This window comes from Pan troglodytes, chromosome 11, assembly GCF_028858775.2.
Source record: "Pan troglodytes isolate AG18354 chromosome 11, NHGRI_mPanTro3-v2.0_pri, whole genome shotgun sequence".
Classification (NCBI taxonomy): Eukaryota; Metazoa; Chordata; class Mammalia; order Primates; family Hominidae; genus Pan; species Pan troglodytes.
This window is the reverse complement of record NC_072409.2, coordinates 108,994,428-109,016,483: the sequence shown is the minus strand read 5'-3', so window position 1 is coordinate 109,016,483 and position 22,056 is coordinate 108,994,428. Positions and strand designations below refer to the sequence as shown.

The window sequence follows — 22,056 nt, the reverse complement described above, 5'->3', positions numbered from 1 at the left end:
TTGAGACTATCCTGGCTAACATGGTGAAAACCTGTCTCCACTAAAAAATAAAAAAATTAGCCGTGTGTGCTGGCGGGCGCTTGTAGTCCCAGCTACTTGGGAGGCTGAGGCAGGAGAATGGCCTGAACCCGGGAGGCGGAGCTTGTGGTGAGCTGAGATCATGCCACCGCACTCCAGACTGGGTGACAGAGCAAGACCCCGCCAAAAAAAAAAAAAATTGGATAATTTTATCTAAAATTAAATTTAAATACCAACTTATATCCTCTCTTTTTTTTGAGACGGAGTCTCGCTCTGTCACCAGGCTGCCTCAGCCTCCTGAGTAGCTGGGACTACAGGCATGCGCCACCATGCCTAGCTAATTTTTGTATTTTTAGTAGAGATGGGGTTTCACCATGTTGGCCAGGATGGTCTCAATGTCTTGACCTCGTGATCCGCCCGCCTCGGCCTCCCAAAGTGCTGGGATTGCAGGCGTGAGCCACTGCACCCGGCCCACTCTAATTTTCATTGAGAACTTTAATTGGATATGAACTGATCCTTCTTTTTCCAAAAAAATAAGATTTTATTACCAAGATGAGGCAAAGTTGTTAATATTCAGGATTAAAAAATAATATTTCTCTTTTTTTTTTTTAAATTAGGTATACCAGATTTCTTTATTCTCAACCATGTGTGCACATACACTCAGATTTTTTTCTTTCAGTAGTGATTTGGCTTTTTGTTAATAACAATGACACAAGTTTTATGTATAATTTAAATATTACAACGGCTAAACTGGTTTTGGGGAAAATTTTCCAGAAATTTATTAAATACGAAGTTCCTTAACTACTGACTTAGAAGAATGAGTATTGTTTAACCAGGGAAAAAGTTGTCAACCACCACCAGCTTTTCTTCCTACTGTTTTTTAGAATATAAAAGATAATATCTCAATTATTTTTTCCTCTCTCATCATTACTTACAAAAATCTCAATTATTTAGGCATATCCTTGGCATGTTCGTAAAATTGTTCCATTAGGCATTCTGTAATTATAATCATATTATTTTTAATCCCTACTCATCTCACCTGTAATTTTCAGATGTTTGATTTTTATTCAATTTTTATATCCTGTTCATATATTTTTTAGCTACAGTAAAACATGATTTTTCATGTGTATTTTTTTTTCTTTTTTTTTGAGATGGAGTCTTGCTCTGTTGCCCAGGCTGGAGTGCAGTGGCATGATCTCAGTTCACTGCAATCTCCCATCTCCCAAGTTCAAGAGATTCTCCTGCCTTGGCCTCCCAAGTAGCTGGGATTACAGGTGCGCGCCACCACGCCCGGCTAATTTTTTTTTTTTTTTTGAGATGGATATTGTGCCTATATTTCTCCTTTCTAATTTCTCATTGTAATATTTCATAACCAATGTCTTTTCTTAACAGAATCATCCAAAACTTCGTTTTTATTAGGAAGTATGATACTTCAAAATAGAGATTACAAAAAGACCCATGAGTATGTCGCTTTAATGTATGTCTTTATAGTTTGTGTTATGTGTTGTTATTGAACAGCATTAAGTTTTTGCGGGGAATTTTTCTTGATAGAAAATAAAAGTCCTGATTTTTGTCAACAAGAAACTTATATTCCAGATTTAGGGCTTGAATTTTTTGAAGACATGAAAAGTAGATGAAAGAATAATAAACAGTAAGAGTTTTAAAATGTCATCTTCTTGTTTAGTAAAAGCTATTGAATTACATTGTCAGAAAAGTGTACTTATGTTTAATATTTCACATATTTTGCTTTGAATTTTTACAAACAATTTTTTGTAACTTATTTGGCTTTCAAATGGAAACTAGAATTATGTAGTGCCAGAAGGTAGCTTGAATATATGGAGTTTATTCGAATCCTAGAGAGAAGGGAAAAAATTCCATAAACAAACAATATAAAAAAAGATATCTTGTGATTTCAGGATATCCAGCTGTTTGTATGTTTCATTTTTAAACTTCGCTGCTTACTAAATGAGTGATTTTACATATGTTAGAAAGATACTACCCCATGCAGAACTGCATGTCTATTTTTAAAAATTATATATGCTAAAATCGTGGAGATTTGTGGGCATGGGTATACATGTATACAAAGAGTATTACTTTACATAGATTTGATTTGCTAAAAAAAGAATGCATATATACATTTATAGGTAACAAAAACATTATTGCCATTGAATATTTCATATTTTCACTTTTTAATATAGTGAAGTCTTAGTCACTTTTGATGGTCCAGTAAATTAGGTAATACTATTTTAAGATAAAGTGAAAATTTCCCATGAGAAATCACTCAGCCCATTTTCAGTTTTGCTTTTCCTGGTTTAGGTTGAACGCCATATCATTCTGATGAATGAGAATGAGACTTCCCATGGCTATTCTGTTCTCTGGAAGCCAGTTTGTAGAAAGGTTCCTGTGAAAACTATATTTTGGGAGGTACATAGTATAGTAGGTTAAGAGCACAGGCTTTTGAGTAATAGGGACCTGTTGGTAACTCCCATTTTTGCTTCCTAATAACTATGTGCCCTTAGCTAAGTAACTTATCTCCTCTGTGCTTTAGTTTCCTTAGCTAAGGTAATAAGACCTCCCTTACAGAGCTAGAGGAAGGGGAATGTAAAGATTTTAGCACAGTGCCTAGAACTTAGCATTGAGAAAATATTCATTAAATGTGTTCTTTTACTGACTTGGTTTTAGTTACAGATTCTAGACCCATATCCCTGTAGTTACATATAATATTTTGGCCATTTTATTGTGTAGATTTTATGTACATTCTTGCCACTTTTATCAGAGAAATGACAAGAAAGGAAACAAGTAAGTTATTGTAGTCAATCAGAAAGACTAAAACAATTTATAGATGATAATTAAAATTTTAATATTTATTTTTAACATAAGAACCTCCCGAAGTGCTAGGATTACAGGTGTGAGCCACCTCACCCAGCGAGTAATTAAAAATTTACTCTCCTTGTTCGTTTTTCTTGCAGAATTGTCATTCACATTTAAAGTTTGAAATTCTGAAGACAGAAAAAGCAAATTAAAATTTAAAAATAGCCAGTGGTGAAAGGTAAATAGTTCATTGGTGCATGGCAGAGCCTTCTGCTTGTTATATATAGTAGGGTACTTCTAAGGAAGGTGTTTCTCTTGCAGAGTTACTTGTTGCAGTTAGGTTTTGTTTTGGGCATAATGCCAAGTATTTATTCTTCCTATGTGTAATATAGTAGGGTATTTTTGTGTTTAAACAACAGTTTTTATTGTAATCTTACATCTTATTGGATATTAACCTCTTTGATAGCAAACAAGCCATTCTTACCTGTTGTGCACATGCTGCTCTAGCAGGCTGGGAGTCTTCACCACAACACTAGCTACATAATAGAACATTGCTTCCTGAGGTCTGGGAACACTGTTTTTTTCTTCTCTCCTGTGGAATAAATGCTTTATATTTAATTTAATTTAATTTTTTGAGACAGAGTCTTGCTCTGTCGCCGAGGCTGGAGTGCAGTGGCATGATCTTGGCTCATTGCAACCTCTGCCTCCCGGGTTCAAGCAATTTTCCTGCCCCAGCCTCCTGAGTAGCTGGGACTACATGAGTGTGCCACTGTGGCCAGCTAATTTTTGAATTTTTGGTAGCGATGGGGATTCACCATGTTGGCCAGGCTGGTCTCAAACTCCGGACCTCAGGTGATCTGCCCTCCTTGGCCTCCCAAAGTGCTGGGATTACAGACATGAGCCACCGTGGCCGGCCAGAATAAATGTTTAAAATTAATCATTTTGTCAGTTACTTTCAATATTTTACAAATTGCTAACATATATCACATAAATGGGACAGAATAATTTAGTACTAATTAGATTTGCAAGGTATGCTCCAGATCACCTGCACTGCCCTCCTCCAGCCAATGTTTGCATGTTTGTGTGAATGAATGTGTATATAATATTTAATATATAGATATATATTATAGGATGAACATAAAACATATTTATATGTTATGTGCAATATGTATTTGTTAAATATATTTGTGTACATTTATTCCCATGGTATAAGCCCCATTTCCAGGGGATGGCTTATGATGACCCAGAGAGTGCAGCTCAGTTCTAAACTTTTTTAGGAGGATGAAAAGAAATAGTCTTTTGTTCTCCTCTACAGGAAGCTAATATTTTGCTCCTACTGTCCAAACTCTGGAATAGTAGTATAACAGTGGCAAAGAATGGGAAAATGAAAACCGACCGTATGAAGCTGTTTTTGGAAGATACTCTAAATGGGAACAATCTTCTAAGCTCAGCTGGCTTTTTAGTCGGTGAAGCCATCTGTTTGGTTTTTCAGCCAGCACTCTTTTCATTCTCCCTGATTTTTATAGCTTCCCTTGGGAAACCACAAGATTCCAAATCACTCCAGCAATGCAGAGCCTTTTGAAGAGTTGTGTGTGGCTTAGTGGTTTGTCAGTCTTCTGTTGTGTAACTTCAAATGGTTTTTACTTCTGCTATGCAAATGATGGTTTTAGGAATATTTGGAAAGAGAAGAGTCTGAGGAGAGTAGAAAGATGGTAATTTTTTTCTTATATAAATATTTATTTTTCAGATACACTAATAATAAAATATTATTGTTCTTTCATAGAGGTTAACTTACTCATGTTTCATTTATGAGGAATGCATAGACCTGTTACTCAAAGCAACATTGTGTTATCTTTGTTGTTCTGTCTGTAGTTTCTAACATTATTAGACAAAGTTCAGTGATGTTAAAGATTGTAAACATTCCTTAAAGCAGGGGTCCCCAACCCCTGCGCCACAGATCTCCTGCTGTGTGGCCCAGTTCCTAACAGGCCACAGACTGCTTGTGGTTAGGTTCCAGTGGCCTCTTAGGAACTGGGCTGCACCGTAGGAGGTGAGCCAGCAAGGGCAGCAGGTACAGCTGCTCCCCATCGCTGGCATTACTGCCTGAGCTCCACCTCCTGTCAGATCAGCGGTGGTATTAGATTCTCATAGATTGTGAACCCTGTTGTGAACTGCACATGGGAGGGATCTAGGTTGCATGCTCCTCATGAGAATCTAATGCCTGATGATCTGTCACTGTGTCCCATCCCCCCGTGAGGGCATGGCCTAGTTGCAGGAAAACAAGCTCAGGGCTGCCACTGATTCTACATTATGGTGAGTTGTATAATTATTTCATTATATATTACAGTGTAATAATAGAAATAAAGTCCACAATAAATGTAACATGCTTAAATCATCCCCAAACCACCCCATACCAGATTTGTCAGTCCCTGGTGCCAGAAAGAATGGGGACCACTGCCTTAAAGCATGCTGGGATTATGATTGGATGTAGAGTTGGGTGTTGATGTTAAAGGTACTTACACTTCGTTACAGTGGTTATGGTTACTTAGAGCTATCACATAGTTACTTTAGAATGGATATTTTAAAATCGAAGAATAGGCAGCAGTCTGTTTCTAATTAATGATAGGGTTCCTTGTTTTGAAAGTTAAACACTTTGGTAAGGATACATTTGAAGATTATCATGTGGTGGTCAGCAAGTGATTCCGTCCCTCTCTTGGCATTTATATATGTTATTTATATTGAATTACTCTTGGCAGAGGAAATAACTGAAAGTCTAAATAAAAAACGTTGGCTTTATCCTGTGGGTAGAAACCACTTTTTATTTTTACTTTTACCCCATGTGCTTTAAACCCAATAACCAATCTACCTACCTACCTTCCTTCCTTCCTTCCTTCCTTCCTTCCTTCCTTCCCTCCTTCCCTCCTTCTCTCTCTTTCTTTCCTTCTTTTCTTTCTTTCTTCTTTCAACAGGGTCCCACTCTGTCACCCAGGCTGGAGTGCAGTGGTGCAGTATTGGCTGTTGCAACCTCTACTTCCCAGGCTCAAGTGATCCTCCTGCCTCAGCCTCCCTGGTGGCTGGGACTGCAGGCATGTGCCATCATGACCAGCTAATTTTTGTATTTTTTGTAGAGAGGGAGTTCTGCCATGTTGCCCAGGCTGGTCTTGATTACAGGTGTGAGCCACTGTGCCTAGCTGAGATAATCATTCCTGACTTTCATGTTATTAGAGCTTCAAAATGTGAACAATTATTGCCCGCTGTTGTCACTACCTTGGAGAACAAGATGAGTGTAGCTTTTAAAATCTTTGCGGGAATTGTGTCAACTTTCATTTCCACCTCTATAAAAATAAGATCTATATGCTAAAGGATTAATAACAGTGCAAATTGCTATTTGAATATTAAAGATTTAAAATCATCCACAAGGCAGAGATATTGTTGAAAGTCATTACAGCTCTAAGATGTCATAATTTTATTGAAAGTGGGAAAAAAACATAGCCACCATTTAAATATGTAAGTTGTCATTTTTGTTACATTTCACTAGCATTGTATTTGAACCGAATATTCATTTTTTACAGCACATAAGTATCCATATATCATAAGACATGTAACTACCATATTCCTTTCCCAGAACTTTATTTCATTATCATTTTCATTTAATTTAGGATAATGTACACTTGATTTTAAAATATATGCTCTCTGATAAAGTCTAATATACAGCATCTATAAGAAACTTAAATTTACAAGAAAAAAACGTATCATTCTTTTTGGCTGCTCTACATTGGGTGAGCTTTGTGTAATATTTGTTCTTTACTTAATAATGCAACCTCAAAATATTCACCCTGTTTAGACTGATTCCCTCATGCTTGAGAGAGGAAGGCATCTCTTCCTTTTTTTTTCTGGAGAAAGTCTTGCCGTGTCATCCAGGTTGGAGTGCAGTGGCACAATCTCAGCTCACTGCAACCTCTGCCTCTTGGGTTCAAGCGATTCTCGTGCCTCAGCCTCCCAAGCCACCGTGCCCAGCTAATTTTTGTATTTGTGGCAGAGATAGGGTTTCACCACATTGGCTGGGCTGGTCTCAAACTCCTGACCTCAAGTGATCTGCCGGCCTCAGCCTCTCAGAGTTCTGGGATTATGGGTGTTGGGCTTTTTTTCATATGTTTATTCACTGCATGTATGTCTTCTTTTGGAAAATGTCTGTTTACATTTGCCCACTTTTAATGGGGTTGTTTTTTTTCTTGTAAATTTGTTTCTTATAGATGCTGTATATTAGACTTTATCAGAGAGCATATATTTTAGAATCAAGTGTGCATTATCCTAAATTAAATGAAAACAAATTATCAGAACATATGATAGAATAATGAAGCGTAACAACTAAAAACACCTTATTACATTTCAGGGCCAATGATCTAATTTTGCTTTTCCTCTGAGTGTTACCAGGAGGGCAGGGCATGCATGCAGCCATGTGAACTGAGAGTGAGAGGGAAATGGATGAGATGCTTAATGTCAGATCTATGCCACTGCCCTCATGCTTGACCTTGTGGCAGCCAAGCCAGAGATGGCCATGCGCTCCTTACCACGGTCATTCTCAGCAGAATCCACATCACATTCACCCGGAAGCCTGGGAGTAATCTGTACCTAGGAGTCTGCAGGGCATGACCAGCCTGCAGATGTGAGCAAGTGTGTGTGTATGTTTGTGTGTCTATGTCTCTCTCTCTGTTGTGTGTGTGTATATGTGTCTGTGTTTGTATCCTGTGGTGCCTCACAGTGTCTTAGAAATATTTGAATTACATTAATTGCCAGTGTTTGAGTATCACAAGATTTCACATAACCATATGGATTTACATGTTGTCTTGAAAACTTCGGATGATTTGAAACTCTTTTAAAAAGGGCTCTTTTAAAAAGGGTTCCAATGTAAATTGGTAGAGCAGTTATTGGTAGAGCGTATACTTTCATCTTTGTTAGAATGGGTTTGACCGCATTGTGTTTGGGTGAAGTAGCAGAGCAATAACTTTAAGATAAAACTGGTTTCTTGTAATTTATTAAACTTACCCATGTATTTGGCTCCCTTTTCCCTTTTATTTTATTATGTCTGTTTTAGCCTTATCTATTTTTTTCTCATGTTCTAGCCCTCAAAGTGTATGTGTGTGTGTGTGTGTATGTTTAATCCTCCAAGCTAGAAGTCACTCAAGCTTCCTGGAATCTAGGTTGTAAGGTACTGAGGCCAATGGCTGCCTCTTTGTCTTTTTTCTATTTTTTCTATTTTTTTTTTTTTTAAATTTTGTGTTTTGTTTCTTTCCAGTACTGTGTTGACGAGGAAGATGGCAGCCTCTTTGATATGAGATAGGGCTCATGTGCATGTTAGGTATAGTGGCATGTCACTGTTGCCACTGCTCTTCTGCTACCAGGATGGCTTGAATGCAATATAGGCTGTTCCATGTGTGCTTTCCCTCCGTTATGAAACTTCTTCCTGTGGGGTTTGTGAACTAACTGCAAGTCTTTCTTTGTTTTAGGGCTGTGGATTCTGTAATTATTACAATTGTGTACTTCCTTAAATTAAGGCTTTCACGTAGTAGTGATGTGCCTTTCCTTTGACAATTTTACCTTGATGTTTTATATAATGATGCAAAACTCAAGGAATATAGAAGGAAGCATAGGGGGAGTAAAGGATATTCTTAAATGCTAAGCAGTGGTTACCTCTGTGATCAAATTTATTATTATTATTTTTTGAGACGGTTTTACTCTGTCACCTAGGCTGAGTGCAGTGGCATGATCACGGCCCCTTGTAGCCTCGACCTCCTGGTTTCAAATGATCCTCCCACCTTAGCCTCCTGAGTAGCTAGGACTACAGCCATGTGCCACCTTGCCCACATAATTTTTTTTAAGTTTTTTGTAGAGACGAGGTCTTGCCATGGTTCCCTGGCTGTCTGGAACTCCTGGAGTCAAGCAATCCTCCTGCCTCAGCCTCCCAAAGTTTTGGGATTGTAAAGGATTTGTGAGGTACTGAGCCTGGCCTCTGATTGAATTTTAACTGATTTTTATTCTTTTTTTTCTTACCTCTGTTATTCAAGTTGGAAACAATTGAATGTGATTTCCTGTTAACTACAAAAATATTTATAGTCATTTTTAGAGCATAGATGTTAAGTAGTTAATTTATTTTCTGTAAAGATTTGTAAGTCTTTTGAAGTCATTATCATTTGAAGAAAATTATTTTACAAACTTCGCATTTCTCTTTGGATAAAACACCACTTTAAAATTGCACAAATAAGGGCCAGGTGTAGTGGCTCTTGCCTGTAATCCTGGCACTTCGGGAGGCCTAGTGGGGAGGATCCTGGGAGCCCAGGAGTTCTAGATCAGCCTGGGTAACGTTAGCTGAGCATGGTGGCCTGTGCCTCTGGTCCTGGCTACTTGGGAGGCTGAGGTGGGAAGATTGCTTGAGCCCAGGAGGTCAAAACTGCAGTGAGCCGTAATTGCCCCACTGCACTCCAGTCTGGGCGACATTGGGAAATCTTGTCTCAAAAAAAAAAAAAGTTTGCACAAATAATTATCTGCCCCAGTGGAAACACTTTAGTCTGCTGCTATAGAATACTTTACTGCATTGTGTAGAAGTGGGAATGGAAGGCCTTCTGTGTCAGGACAACTGAAATGTTTGTCAAGAATGCAGATTTCTGGGCCTCACTTGAATAATCATTAAGCCAGAATCTTTTTTTACAGGGTCCCCAGATGTTTCTCATGCTTGCTAAATTCTGAGATTCACTTTGCTATGCCTTGCTGCCAGGAGATCAGTGTCAAACTCCAGACAGACTTTTACCTGGATCCTTGCTAATTTTCAGTCATGTCGGGCTTATTTAAATGTAAAAATGTCATAATGTATTCCTTCTGGTTAGCTTAAATTTATCTATCTTAAATGGGTTACATTAGCTTCATAATTTAAAAGATAGATTTTGTCGAATTATGTATTGGGTTAGGAAATCCTCTAAAATGAAATTAAATTATCTGCAAGCAGAGGGTGCTGTTGAATTGGCATCTGAATTTATTATCTTTATTGATTGAACATCCTTGCATTTGAACTTATGCCAGATTCAGAAGGCCTAGGTAGTGCAGGAAGTGCTTAATATTACAGTGGTAGTTTATCCTTTAATTGTCTGGAAGCTGGGGTGTTAAACTCTGTTCTCCAAATTGCTTTTCATTTGCAGGATTTCATGCACATCAGTTATGGAATGGCACTTCCTTTTAATAGTTTGAGTACATTGTTCAAAAGAGCTGCAGCATGTCTTTTGGTGACTCATTAGATTTTGGCTCACATCTTTTTGCTTTCATCACCTAAATTAGGGTATGATCAAATACATGAAAACTGCTGTGTATTTTGGCACTCATTTGCATTGTGAAAGTTAAATATATAGGTTACTTAGGGATAAAAATTTAACTTGAATATTCTTTCTGTAAATGTCCTCTAAAATCCACCAGCAACACACTTTTTGTCAAGGTAGAGTTTTTTTTTTTTTTTGCCTCTGTGCAACAGGGGAAACAGCACAGCATAGGGAACCATTGATCTTAGGAAGAGCTTGTTAGTAGATTTCGGCTTGCTTAGGTATTGTTAGGGGAAGGGTTCAAAGAAGAGTGGTTTTGGTTTGGATTGGATGCTGGCAGAATGTGGGGGCAATTGTATGATCTGGTATCTTCATTTTATCTATACAACAGGGGGACTGGAGCAAGCTAAAAGTGTAATTAGCAAAAACATGGGAGTTACTCAAATTAGCTGGAACTAGAGGTGTTGGTTATTCCTGTGGTTTGTATAGTGTTCTTATTTTTGCATGTGTTTCAATGATTATGCAGTGATCTTGTTTTTGTCTTGCTCTACATTGTGATCATCCAGTGACCTTATGTGATCTCCTTCTCACTCTCTTTCTTGCTCTACACAGCCACAGACATACCTTCCACCTCTTACTCACTGCACAAACCCGCGGACCCGCACACATACCCACGAAAATGCTCACATACTCATGAAAATGCTTACACACAAGGAAGCTTGTTTTCTCTCTCATTTTTTCCTTGTTAGTCAATTGATCTTAGGTAAACAATAATATAACATGAATATAATTTATCTTTTTTCTGTTACCACCAGTTTCATCCTTCCTTTGAAACAATTAACTAAACCAATTTTACCTGTCACCCTGGCTGTGAAAATGTATATATAAATATTATTTTGGGTAGCATAAATTCAGAGCAATTTGTGGATTATAAAGCATTTAGTAGTAGCATTGATGTATTTTTTGTTGATATTTATTTGCCTAAATGTTTGTATCTTGAACTCATGATTAGGGAGAAAGTGTTGTAAGCTTAAATTAATTAATTTTGACAAAATCATCATCTTTTAAGTAGGATTTACTTGAGAAAATTAACGATGGGGCTACTAAATTTATAATCTGAGAATTTATCAAAAAATAGATGGAATTTACTACTTAGAGATAATATTTGTGTGAATTTAACTATATTTTAGATTTTAAATATCATTTAAAACCAGGATTTTACTACATATAGGCAATAGTAACTGATTGAGCTTGGCTTTTAATCTAAGGTACTTATTAATATTTTTCAAGATAGTGGAAATAATCTTAACATGTTAAGGTCTTGAATCTTAGGCAAAATGTGTTTTTAATGTTTGCTTAAACTTTTCCTGGTCATGGAAGGGACTGGGCTGTCTGTACTTAATTCCATAGAAATCAGAAGCAGCACAGTTGGAACTCACAGATTTTATGATATTTTATTTGGTCCAGATGTCTTTTCTATTGGTATTTTATGGCAAAATTTATACCATTCAAATGAGAATTCAGTTGTGGTAAATGAATGTAAATTTGCATGAATTCCTTGGTATGAAAAATTGAATGAGTTATGTCCAGTCACTTCATTTGTCATTAGATGAGAATGATCCTATGGTATTGCTTGTGTAATCAAGGGGGTTAGTGGATCATATGGATTGGAGATGAAGTAGTTGCAATAGATACTATACATGGAGAGATTTTGACAATCTATATTTAAAGAAATTATGCTTACTGCATTTTCTGACTTCGAAAGTAAGATATGTAAAGTGGGGTTCTGCTAATATATCAATACCATATTTTAATTTTATTTTTTATTAATTATATAGAGATGTACCTGACACAACTCCGTGACATTTTTCTTTACTTTTTGTTCCTACCTATTATTGATCTCCTCTTCACGTCGCAGTAATTTTGTAATATTTCTGAAGAGAATATGGCAAGGTGATTCAGTTTTTGATTTATTTAACGTATTTTTGGAGAGCATTACTTATAGTTTTAAAACATTTCTTTTATTGTCACAACTTGGTATTTGTATGCCATGCAGATTTTTAGGATTGTTATCCACATTTAGGGTAAATCTCTACCAAGTTTCTGTGATATGTGAGTTGTAATATTTTGAGACTTTTCAAGGTGTGTGTTTGTGTGCGTGTGTTTATGTTGTCTGTGTGCATACACAGTGAATAATATTTGAATATATTGAATATACTCTTTGAGTTTATAATCAGTATGTCACTCGTTCTTTCTATAGTTCATTATGAATTTTCTTTTACATTTTTTAATGTCATTTTATGTTCAGTCAGCAGAAAACTTGTCTTTTTCACTCTTCTTTAATTGAATTATTAAATAATTCTAAAACATTATTTTTTGTTTCCTTTTTTCTTTTGTTTTTGCCTTTTTATTATTTATAAATTAAAATTTATCTCTAAACTCAAAATAAATGCATCTCACTTCATTTGCTTCTTGGCCAGATCCCAAATATTCCAGCAGCTCCTCTGATCCCAACTGGTCTAAGTCATAGTGAAGGGAAGGATTATTATGGAAGAGGTCAGGGTGTTTAACAGAATCAAATGAAAATGTCGTGCTTTTGTAAATTAACAAAAACAAATATAGCCATGTGAATACATTTCTAGGTCCTTCCCAGTGTAATCTCTGGGAGGTGTTTACATTCACTTGCGCCAAATTTCTCTGAAGAATGTCACCTTAGAGTTTCTACAACCGTACTTCTGTTCTGATTTTTTGTACTCTAAATAGCTCTAGATGTGAAAGCTATTTTTTTCTAATTTTATTGGTAAAGAATGGAAATTTTTCAATACATTTATTTACACGAGAAACTGAACATTTCTCATCTTTAGTAGTCATTTTATGTTTTTAAAATTCTTTCCTTTTTGTCCTTTATATTTCATTTTCCTGTTAGCATTAATGCTTTCTTAATGCCTATAAGAAGAGATGTTTGTTTAGATAAGGTTAATCATAACTACCAGTCTTCTTTCTTATTGTCTGTATTCAGCATTTTGTTTTATGCTCAGAAAGGCTTTGTATATTACAATGTTATAGTCATAGTCATTTAGATTTTTAAAAATTTTATAATTTTTTTTCTAAACCCATCTAGTATTGTTTTCATTGTATGGTACGAGGCCGAGACTAACTTAGTTTTCCTCTAGGTCCTTGAATTTCAAATTGTTTACTTGAAATTGTTTCAAATAACCTGAACCCAGTTTATCCCTAATCTATTTGTCATTTTCTAATATGGCTGTGCTTTAGAATCATCTAGGGAGTTTTTAATCAATATTGGGGCCCATCCTGGTGTAAGTCAGAATCTTGGGTGTGTGGCTTGTTCCTTGATATTTTTTTTTACCAGCTTGTTAGGAGATTATAATGTGTATGAACACTGAGAACCATTGCTGTACACTTTTATAACCATTTGCATTTTTGTCTGGGTTTTCATTTCTTTTTTATTGGTTTGTCAGTCTCGTATATGTCCCTTATTCAAAACAGATATACTTCTCCTTATTCTTCTAAGTGTAATTTGATTTCCTGTTTTTTTCTAGGTGAGATGCTACAGTGTGTGTCACTTTATTCACTTGAATCAGAATTCAGCTTTGTATATTGAATCCCAATTTTTATGGTTACATCTGAAAAGAGAGAATCACCTATTTGATATTAATTGTAGAATCAGTCTTTGAAATTTATAATCTGAAGCATTACTAACTGCATTAAAGAACATTAACTGTTTTGTGACTTACAGTTATTTCTTATTAATATGAATAAATTTGCAAAACTACTTGAATCATTCTGCCATTCCTTTGGTGGCATTTGTTAGTTTCAAATAACTCTTAAGCAGAAATGCAGTACCTTTTCTAATAGTAGATATTTATCTGAACAGTAGGATTTCATTCTAAATATACGTACTTATAAAAGTGACCTTGTAGAAAGGCAAATAGTATTGACATGGTGATGATATGACACTTTCCTCATTTTTTTTTTTTTTTAATGTGCTGTTTGCATTTTTTTTTTTTTTTAATTGATCATTCTTGGGTGTTTCTCGCAGAGGGGGATTTGGCAGGGTCATAGGACAATAGTGGAGGGAAGGTCAGCAGATAAACAAGTGAACAAAGGTCTCTGGTTTTCCTAGGCAGAGGACCCTGCGGCCTTCCGCAGTGTTTGTGTCCCTGGGTACTTGAGATTAGGGAGTGGTGATGACTCTTAACCAGCATGCTGCCTTCAAGCATCTGTTTAACAAAGCACATCTTGCACCGCCCTTAATCCATTTAACCCTGAGTGGACACAGCACATGTTTCAGAGAGCACCGGGTTGGGGGTAAGGTCATAGATCAACAGCATCCCAAGGCAGAAGAATTTTTCTTAGTACAGAACAAAATGGAGTCTCCTATGTCTACTTCTTTCTACACAGATGTAGCAACAATCTGATTTCTCTATCTTTTCCCCACATTTCCCCCTTTTCTATTCGACAAAACCACCATCGTCATCATGGCCCGTTCTCACTGAGCTGTTGGGTACACCTCCCAGACGGGGTGTCGGCCGGGCAGAGGGGCTCCTCACTTCCCAGAAGGGGCGGCTGGGCAGAGGCGCCCCCCACCTCCCTCCTGGACGGGGCGGCTGGCCGGGCGGGGGCAGCCCCCCACCTCCCGGAGGGGGCGGCTGCCCAGGTGGAGACGCTCCTCACTTCCCAGACGGGGTGGCTGCTGGGCGGAGGGGCTCCTCACTTCTCAGACGGGGCGGCCGGGCAGAGACGCTCCTCACCTCCCAGACGGGGTCACGGCCGGGCAGAGGCGCTCCTCACATCCCAGATGATGGGTGGCCGGGCAGAGACGCTCCTCATTTCCTAGACGGGATGGCGGCCGGGAAGAGGCGCTCCTCACTTCCCAGACTGGGCAGAGGGGCTCCTCACATCCCAGACGATGGGTGGCCAGGCAGAGACGCTCCTCACTTCCCAGACGGGGTGGCGGCCGGGCAGAGGCTGCAATCTCGGCACTTTGGGAGGCCAAGGCAGGTGGCTGGGAGGTGGAGGTTGTAGCGAGCCGAGATCACGCCACTGCCCTCCAGCCTGGGCACCATTGAGTACTGAGTGAACGAGACTCCATCTGCAATCCCGGCACCTCGGGAGGCCGAGGCTGGCAGATCACTCGCGGTTAGGAGCCGGAGACCAGCCCGGCCAACACAGCGAAACCCCGTCTCCACCAAAAAAAATACGAAAACCAGTCAGGCGTGGTGGCGCGCGCCTGCAATCGCCGGCACTCAGCAGGCTGAGGCAGGAGAATCAGGCAGGGAGGTTGCAGTGAGCGGAGATGGCAGCAGCACAGTCCAGCTTCGGCTCGGCATCAGAGGGAGACCGTGGAGGGAGAGGGAGACTGTGGGGAGAGGGAGAGGGACCATTTTTTTTTTGTTAATGAAGCCAAAGAATCAGAGATAAATTGATGTTCTTTCTGGATTTTTGAGATCCCTGCATTAATTGATTTAAGGCTCAAGTATAACTAGCTTATTTAGCCCAAGGAGTCACATTTCTTCATAGTTAACTTTTGAAACTTCTCTGGCCACCCATGTGGCTGGTTTTTTTTTTTTTTTTTTTGGTGGTGGGAGTATCTTTTCTTGTTTTTTTTTTCCCTCAAGCTTTATTGAGATATAGTGGACAAATAAAAATGGTATGTATTTACAGCATACAGTGTGATGTTTTGAGATACATATATATTTTGGAATGATTAGCAAATTTTATTATAGAAGGTTGTCTTGAACCTTCAATTCTCCTTTCCAGAGGTTTTATTGATGTGAACTATTCTTTCTATAGTTCATTATGATTTTTCCCTTGTGTTTGTTAATGTTGGCATTTTAAATAATCATGGTAAGTAGAAATCTATGTTTAGAATGAAGAAAATTACACTGATCTAGGCTTTTTTGTTTTTGGTTTTATTTTTCCCTGTCTTTGAGAGTGCAGCCTCTAGGTATGGGGCAAATTCATCCATACAGATTTTAGAGTGTTGATAGATTTGAGGGGAAGTATTTATGTCAAAACCTGTACTGGACAGTTGTTAATATGGATCCCTACTAAATTCAAAGCAAATTTAAGCTGCCTCATTGTCACTTAGCAATTAGATGATCATCAAATGCTGGTTTAAGTGAGATTATCTCTGTATTCTGTTTATTAATACTGATTAAACTCAAAACTAGCTCTTCTAGCTAGCCAATGTTCCCTCCTGATAATGTTTATTGTAGCTGTTTATTATCATTTACATAAAAGTTGAAGTTTTCAGGGAGAGAAAGCATACTTTTTTATGGTTAACTAACTAATAAATACCTTTAAGGAGGTGCATATGCCTTTTCATGGTTCATCCGGTTCAGTATCTTTTCTTTGACTGCTCTACCAAAAAGCTGTGGCTGAGTTAAAATCTCAGATCCTTAGTAGTCATGCCATGAACCTTTCCTTAAATGTTTCAGATAACAGAAAATACTTGAATTTTCGGGGGAGGAGGAATAGCTTTACAGTACTTATTCTTTGCCATCTCTGAAGGGAGGCATTCATTTATTCATTCTTTAACATTTTTAAATTTTATTTTATTAATTTTTTTTAACTTGACAATAATTGTACATATTCATTGGGTACATAGTGATGTTTTAAGACATACAATTTGTAGTGATCAGTCAGGGTAATTCACATACCCATCATCTCAAACACTTATCATTTCTTGGTGTTGGGAACATTCAATGTCTTCCTTCTTAGCTATTTGAAATTATATATTTCTATTAACTATAGTCATCCTACAGTGGTATGGAACACTAGAACTTATTGCTTCTATCTAGCTGTAAGTTTGTATCCTTTAACACATCTGTCCCTGTCCTTATATGCTTTTGAGTTATAAATTAAAACCTGATAATAAACTCTGTCTTCTGGACTCTGAAGCCCAGTATCAGTTTCTTCTAGTCATGATCTGATTACATTCTGGTGCCCTTATGGAGACTGATACATCCCATGAAATTATGGGCACCACTAGTTGCGTTTTGTTTTTTGTTGGGAGTCGGCTTTCTATGAAAAAGAGGAATGTCTTGGGAACAGGAGTTAAGAGTGTGTATTTATGGTGGGGGCTATTGAGTATCTCTTGTAACCAGAACTGACCATTTAAGCCGAGTGTTAAACTCTGTGCAATCTATAGATAATTATAACAGGACAGTTACCCATGGTATACAGTTTAGACATAACTTTGGGAAAACACTTAACTGTATTGAGAATTTGACGGTCATTGACCTATTTCATGCATTTAATCATGTAGCATAGAGATGCCCAAATTCATTTATAATTAAAAGAGAAAAATTTGTGTGATTTACTTCACTTAGTACTTTGTATGTGAATTGGGTATGAAGTCATGAAAACAAAAGCAATATTATTTAAATGACACATGTTATAAATATATGATTATGATAATTGATCTTTTGTCATTTTAAGTTTTAGATTTTTTTTTTCTCTTTATGCCTTTAATATTGGGGTATGGCAGTGTGATTTTTGAAAATTGACCCTGCTGTTACTTAGCTCATATTTAAAAAATATAATAACCAGAGTTTATAAGGTTGAACTTAAATGGGCTTAAAAAATACATTGTTGGTGATACTGTAAACTGACTTAATCTTTATGAAAGGAAATTTGAGGAAAATGTTTGAAAAATTACAAAATGCACCCCCTACAACCTGACATTTTATTTCTGAAAAGTTGATCTAAGGATTTAGAAATAGTTATTGGTATATGTAAAGATGTTTAACATAGAGTTATTTAAAACAGCAAAGCAAAGCAACCTGATGGTACGCCTATGTCCAAGAGTAAAGGGTTAGATAAATAAATCAGTCATGGTACAGTTTTATAGGAAGAGAGTATGAAACCATTCAGTAGTGTTGTTAGGCTAATACTTACTGATAAGGGAAATTGTTCACAGTGTGTATATATATATACATATATATATATAAAATTATTATCATTATTATTACATATTTTTTTGAGATGGAGTCTCACTCTGTTGTCCAGGCTGGAGTGCAGTGGCACGATCTCGGCTCACTGCAACATCCGCTTCCTGGGTTCAAGTTATTCTCCTGCCTCAGGCTCCCAAGTAGCTGGGATTACAGGCACCCACAACCACGCCCGGCTGATTTTTGTGTTTTTAGTAGAGACGGGGTTTCACTATGTTGGCCAGGCTGATCTCAAACTCCTGACCTCAGTTGATTCACCTGCCTTGGCCTCCCAAACTGATGGGATTACAGGTGTGAGCCACTGTGCCCGGCCCCAGAGTATGTTTTAAAAGAAAGATCACGTACAGTGTTTGTTCCAATGACATAAGTGCTCTTAGAAAGATGAACGTAAGATAAATAGGTTAAATGTGGTTCTCTATAAGTGGTTGTTATTTTCTTTATGATAGTCCTTGTTACTCAACATTTGTACAGTGAGCACGGTTTGCAGTCGGGGGAGGGAGATCTAATATTTTTAAAGATTTTACTTCTTTAAATGACTGGTACTTGCATTTTTATGTGATGTCATTTTAAAAATGGTTTAAGGCAGCAGGATGAATATGATAAAATGTAATGCATTATCTGAGCCATTTTCATGATTAATTGATACTTTACTATTTTAGATGTTAGAAAATTCCTTGCCAACGTTTCTCTGTAAAATAGCTGGAGTAGGCAGTAGATCTTTTTTGTTCATTTTAGCTTATTTTATGAATGGATATTTGTTATGAAAAGCATCAGACATCTCCCTTTCGCTCAAACAAGACAGCCTGAGTGTTCTCACTTGAAATATAGAGTGGTCTGTGTATTTAATCACCAGCTTATTCAGCAGTTTTGATTCTGATGGAGTAAAGGCTTTCCCGCCTTTATTTTTTGAAGATGAAATTGAGAGATTTAAACATAATTTATTCTGCTTTGACCTATGGTTTGAATTAACTTGGCTGTTTGCATTCATTTTCAAAAGAAACATTTAGTACTTGCAATGCAATAATCTGATCAATCTCTGTCTTTCAAATTGCTCTGGAGGCTGTTCTAAGCTGCCTAGACTATAAAGCTTTCTTTTATTAGAATATGAAATATAAAATTGATTTTGATAGCTCATTTTGAAAATAATGTGTATTTAAGGGAGTAATATTTTGTTTCAAATAAAAGTCTCAGTGTACCATGTTATACAAATATTTTACCAATTCACGTGGACCTTTTCTTGCTGATCCTCAGATATGATTTGTGACCTTTGAGAGAACAGAGGATTTTTAAAAACGTCAAGTATAGAATTAGTTATGAGTAATAGTGAATACACTGATTTTCCTAATATGCTGCCATATCGTCCCTATTTTCTTCTCCCAAACTTGAATGGTATTCTCTGCTTCCTGCTGCCTCATCATCATTACATATTCACTTCTTGACCCTTGGAAATCTGGTTCCTCTTCCAACCATTTAGCTGAATTTGCTCTCCAAAGTCACCACATACCTAGTTTTTATATTAAAGTCTTCATCTTGAATTTACCTTTTCAGCCTCTCTGAGGTTTCAGAAGTAGCTGTCGGGGGTCAGCAAACCTTGCGCATAGAACTTCTTTGCTTTCTCTTCCTTCACTGCGTTCATGGATACTTCACCTCATTCTATGCTCACGTCAAACCAGTCAGGCAGTATACATTCTCAGCTGAATTGTCTCCTCCGTGTCTTCTGTCCCTTCGTACACAGATACATAGGATTCTGATCCTATATATCTTTCAGTGTCTAGTTCAAACAGCAGGGCTGCCTTTCCCGTGCAATATGACTTTCTCCTCTTTTCTCCTGAGACTCTTGGCATCTCTGCTTAGTACTCGGTCACGTCAGTGTCTTCATAGTATGTTTGTTTTTATGTTCCTGGAAGAGTGGGGCTATGCTATAATTAATTATGTCTGTATTTTCGTAGAACTCTGCACAATTCCTGCACCCATCAGCTCATAATTGTTTGTTATATTGAATAAAATGAAGGATTTTATTGACAATGAACTATTCTGGTAGCTACTCTTGACAAGTCTCAGACATGATCTTTTTATTTGTCTGTTCACGATGTGTTAGCCTGGGGACCAAGGAGAGGCCTTATTGATCTATCTATAAAATTATATGAAAAATTCTTATATATGTTAATAATGTGCAGGTTTCTGGAGTTTGGATTCATAGCTTTGAGGAAATTGTGAAAGGCAGCTTTTACAAGGCTAAGATATTCTAATTTAAATGATTTAGCATTCTATGTAACTTCTTAAAAGTACCTAGCCAAACAATGGAGAGTGAAAGCCAGTAACTATTGTCAGGTCAGTTGAGAATCTCTGAATGGGCAGACTTCATGTACCCACTCCCTATTTCATGGGTTTTAGTATTTGGCAAATTCAGAAAATTCTTGTTTAGTTCAATTTAGGGTTAAGTAATTTGACCAGGAACAGAATATTGCAAATTGGGAATTAAAGGCCAGAATCCGGTACTAATTATTTTGCTTCAGTCTCTAGTACTGCAGGAGGCATCAGGGACTTTCTGTTGGAAGAGTGGGAACTCTTTATTAGTTTGCTAACGTGAGCAATGATGTACTAAAGGAATTTTGTGGCTAGACCCCTCTTCCTCCCCTTCAGGAACAGGTGCATCTGCTGGGAGCATAAAAGGTCCATTGCTGGTTACTGGATGGTGAAAGCCTTTGGGCTTCCAGACTAGAGCCAAGATCTGAATGCCTCTCTATATTTTAGCAGAAATTCTTCTACTGTGGGGTGGTAGGAGTGGACAGAGTTTTAATAGTATCAGTTTTTGGTCAGTGATAGGAGAAAGAGGTAATCAGTTCCTTAGGTGGGGTAAAGCACAGAGAGATGAAATGCCCAATGCACAGTTGTGTCAGTAGGTTTTGGTTTTACCTTTGAATAGAGACAAAGCTGTTTGCTGTTTTGTTTCTTGTCCTTGGTTCACCCTTTGTTTTTCATGCAGTGCAGTGGACCATGACTCAGGCCCTGCAGAGCTGAGTATAGAGGCCCCTTTTCCAAAAGCAGAGCAGGATGCCTTTGATCTGGATTCACATAATCATTCAGCTCTCTTATTGTGTTGCCTGCATATTTGCATGGAATCTGTGCCGCACCTTTATCGAAGTATGACTCTAGAAAAGGAAAACGTGACCAGCCTCTGATTAATGGCATGATGGCTTTTAACGTTTGGCGCTTGAAATTTTTTCAGCTTTTCCCTTTCTTCTTATGTAAAATAGTTATAATCTTTTGGCTCCTTGCCACATTTGCCTTATGAGCAGTACCAAGTCAGTTAACTCAGTTGTGGAGAAAAATACACAGTCTGTATCAGAGTGTCTCAGAATTTGATGTATTAACTTTAATTTCCAGAGCAAGTCACTAACCTCAGATGGAACACAGTGACACTTTGTCTAGTACAAAATTGTTCTCAATCTTTATAATGCTAGTAAAAGAGCACAATACAACCAGTTGTCTTTAGCTAGGGTTGGAAATACAACAGAACTGTGCCACCTCTGCCTCTGCCTCATTTCCAGAGTGTGTTTTAGTTCCTTCAGAAACTGCAGTGTGCACATGTTCTCACTTATTTATGAGATCTAAAAATCAAAAGAATTGAACTCATGGACATGGTAGAAGGATGGTTACCAGAGGCTGAGGAGGGTAGTTGGGGGTGGTGGTGGGGAGGTGGGGATGGTTAATGGGTACAAAAAAATAGATTTAATAAGATCTACTAGTTGATACCACAATGTGGTGACTATAGTCGATAATAACTTAATTGTACATTTAAAAATCTACTTCAAGAGTGTAATTGGATTGTTTGTAACTCAAAGGATAAATGCTTGAGGGGATGGATACTCCATTCCCCGTGATGTGCTTATTTCACATTGCATGCTTGTATCAAAACACCTTATGTACTCCACAAATATACACAC

At 37.5% G+C, this 22,056-nt stretch overlaps 1 protein-coding gene across 30 annotated transcripts in view; it reads left to right on the top strand.

The window, feature by feature from the left end:
- KDM4C (lysine demethylase 4C) overlaps window positions 1-22,056 on the top strand; it is a 404,595-nt gene that overhangs the window by 165,290 nt on the left and 217,249 nt on the right. For 2 of the 30 annotated variants that reach the window (XM_063788003.1, XM_063788002.1), the window contains exon 1: window positions 1,175-1,292. The exons of the other annotated variants lie outside the window; for them this stretch is intronic. The gene's annotated coding sequence lies outside the window, so the exon portion shown is untranslated. Of the gene's footprint in view, window positions 1-1,174; window positions 1,293-22,056 lie in introns of those variants that run through there. 30 annotated transcript variants of the gene reach the window in all.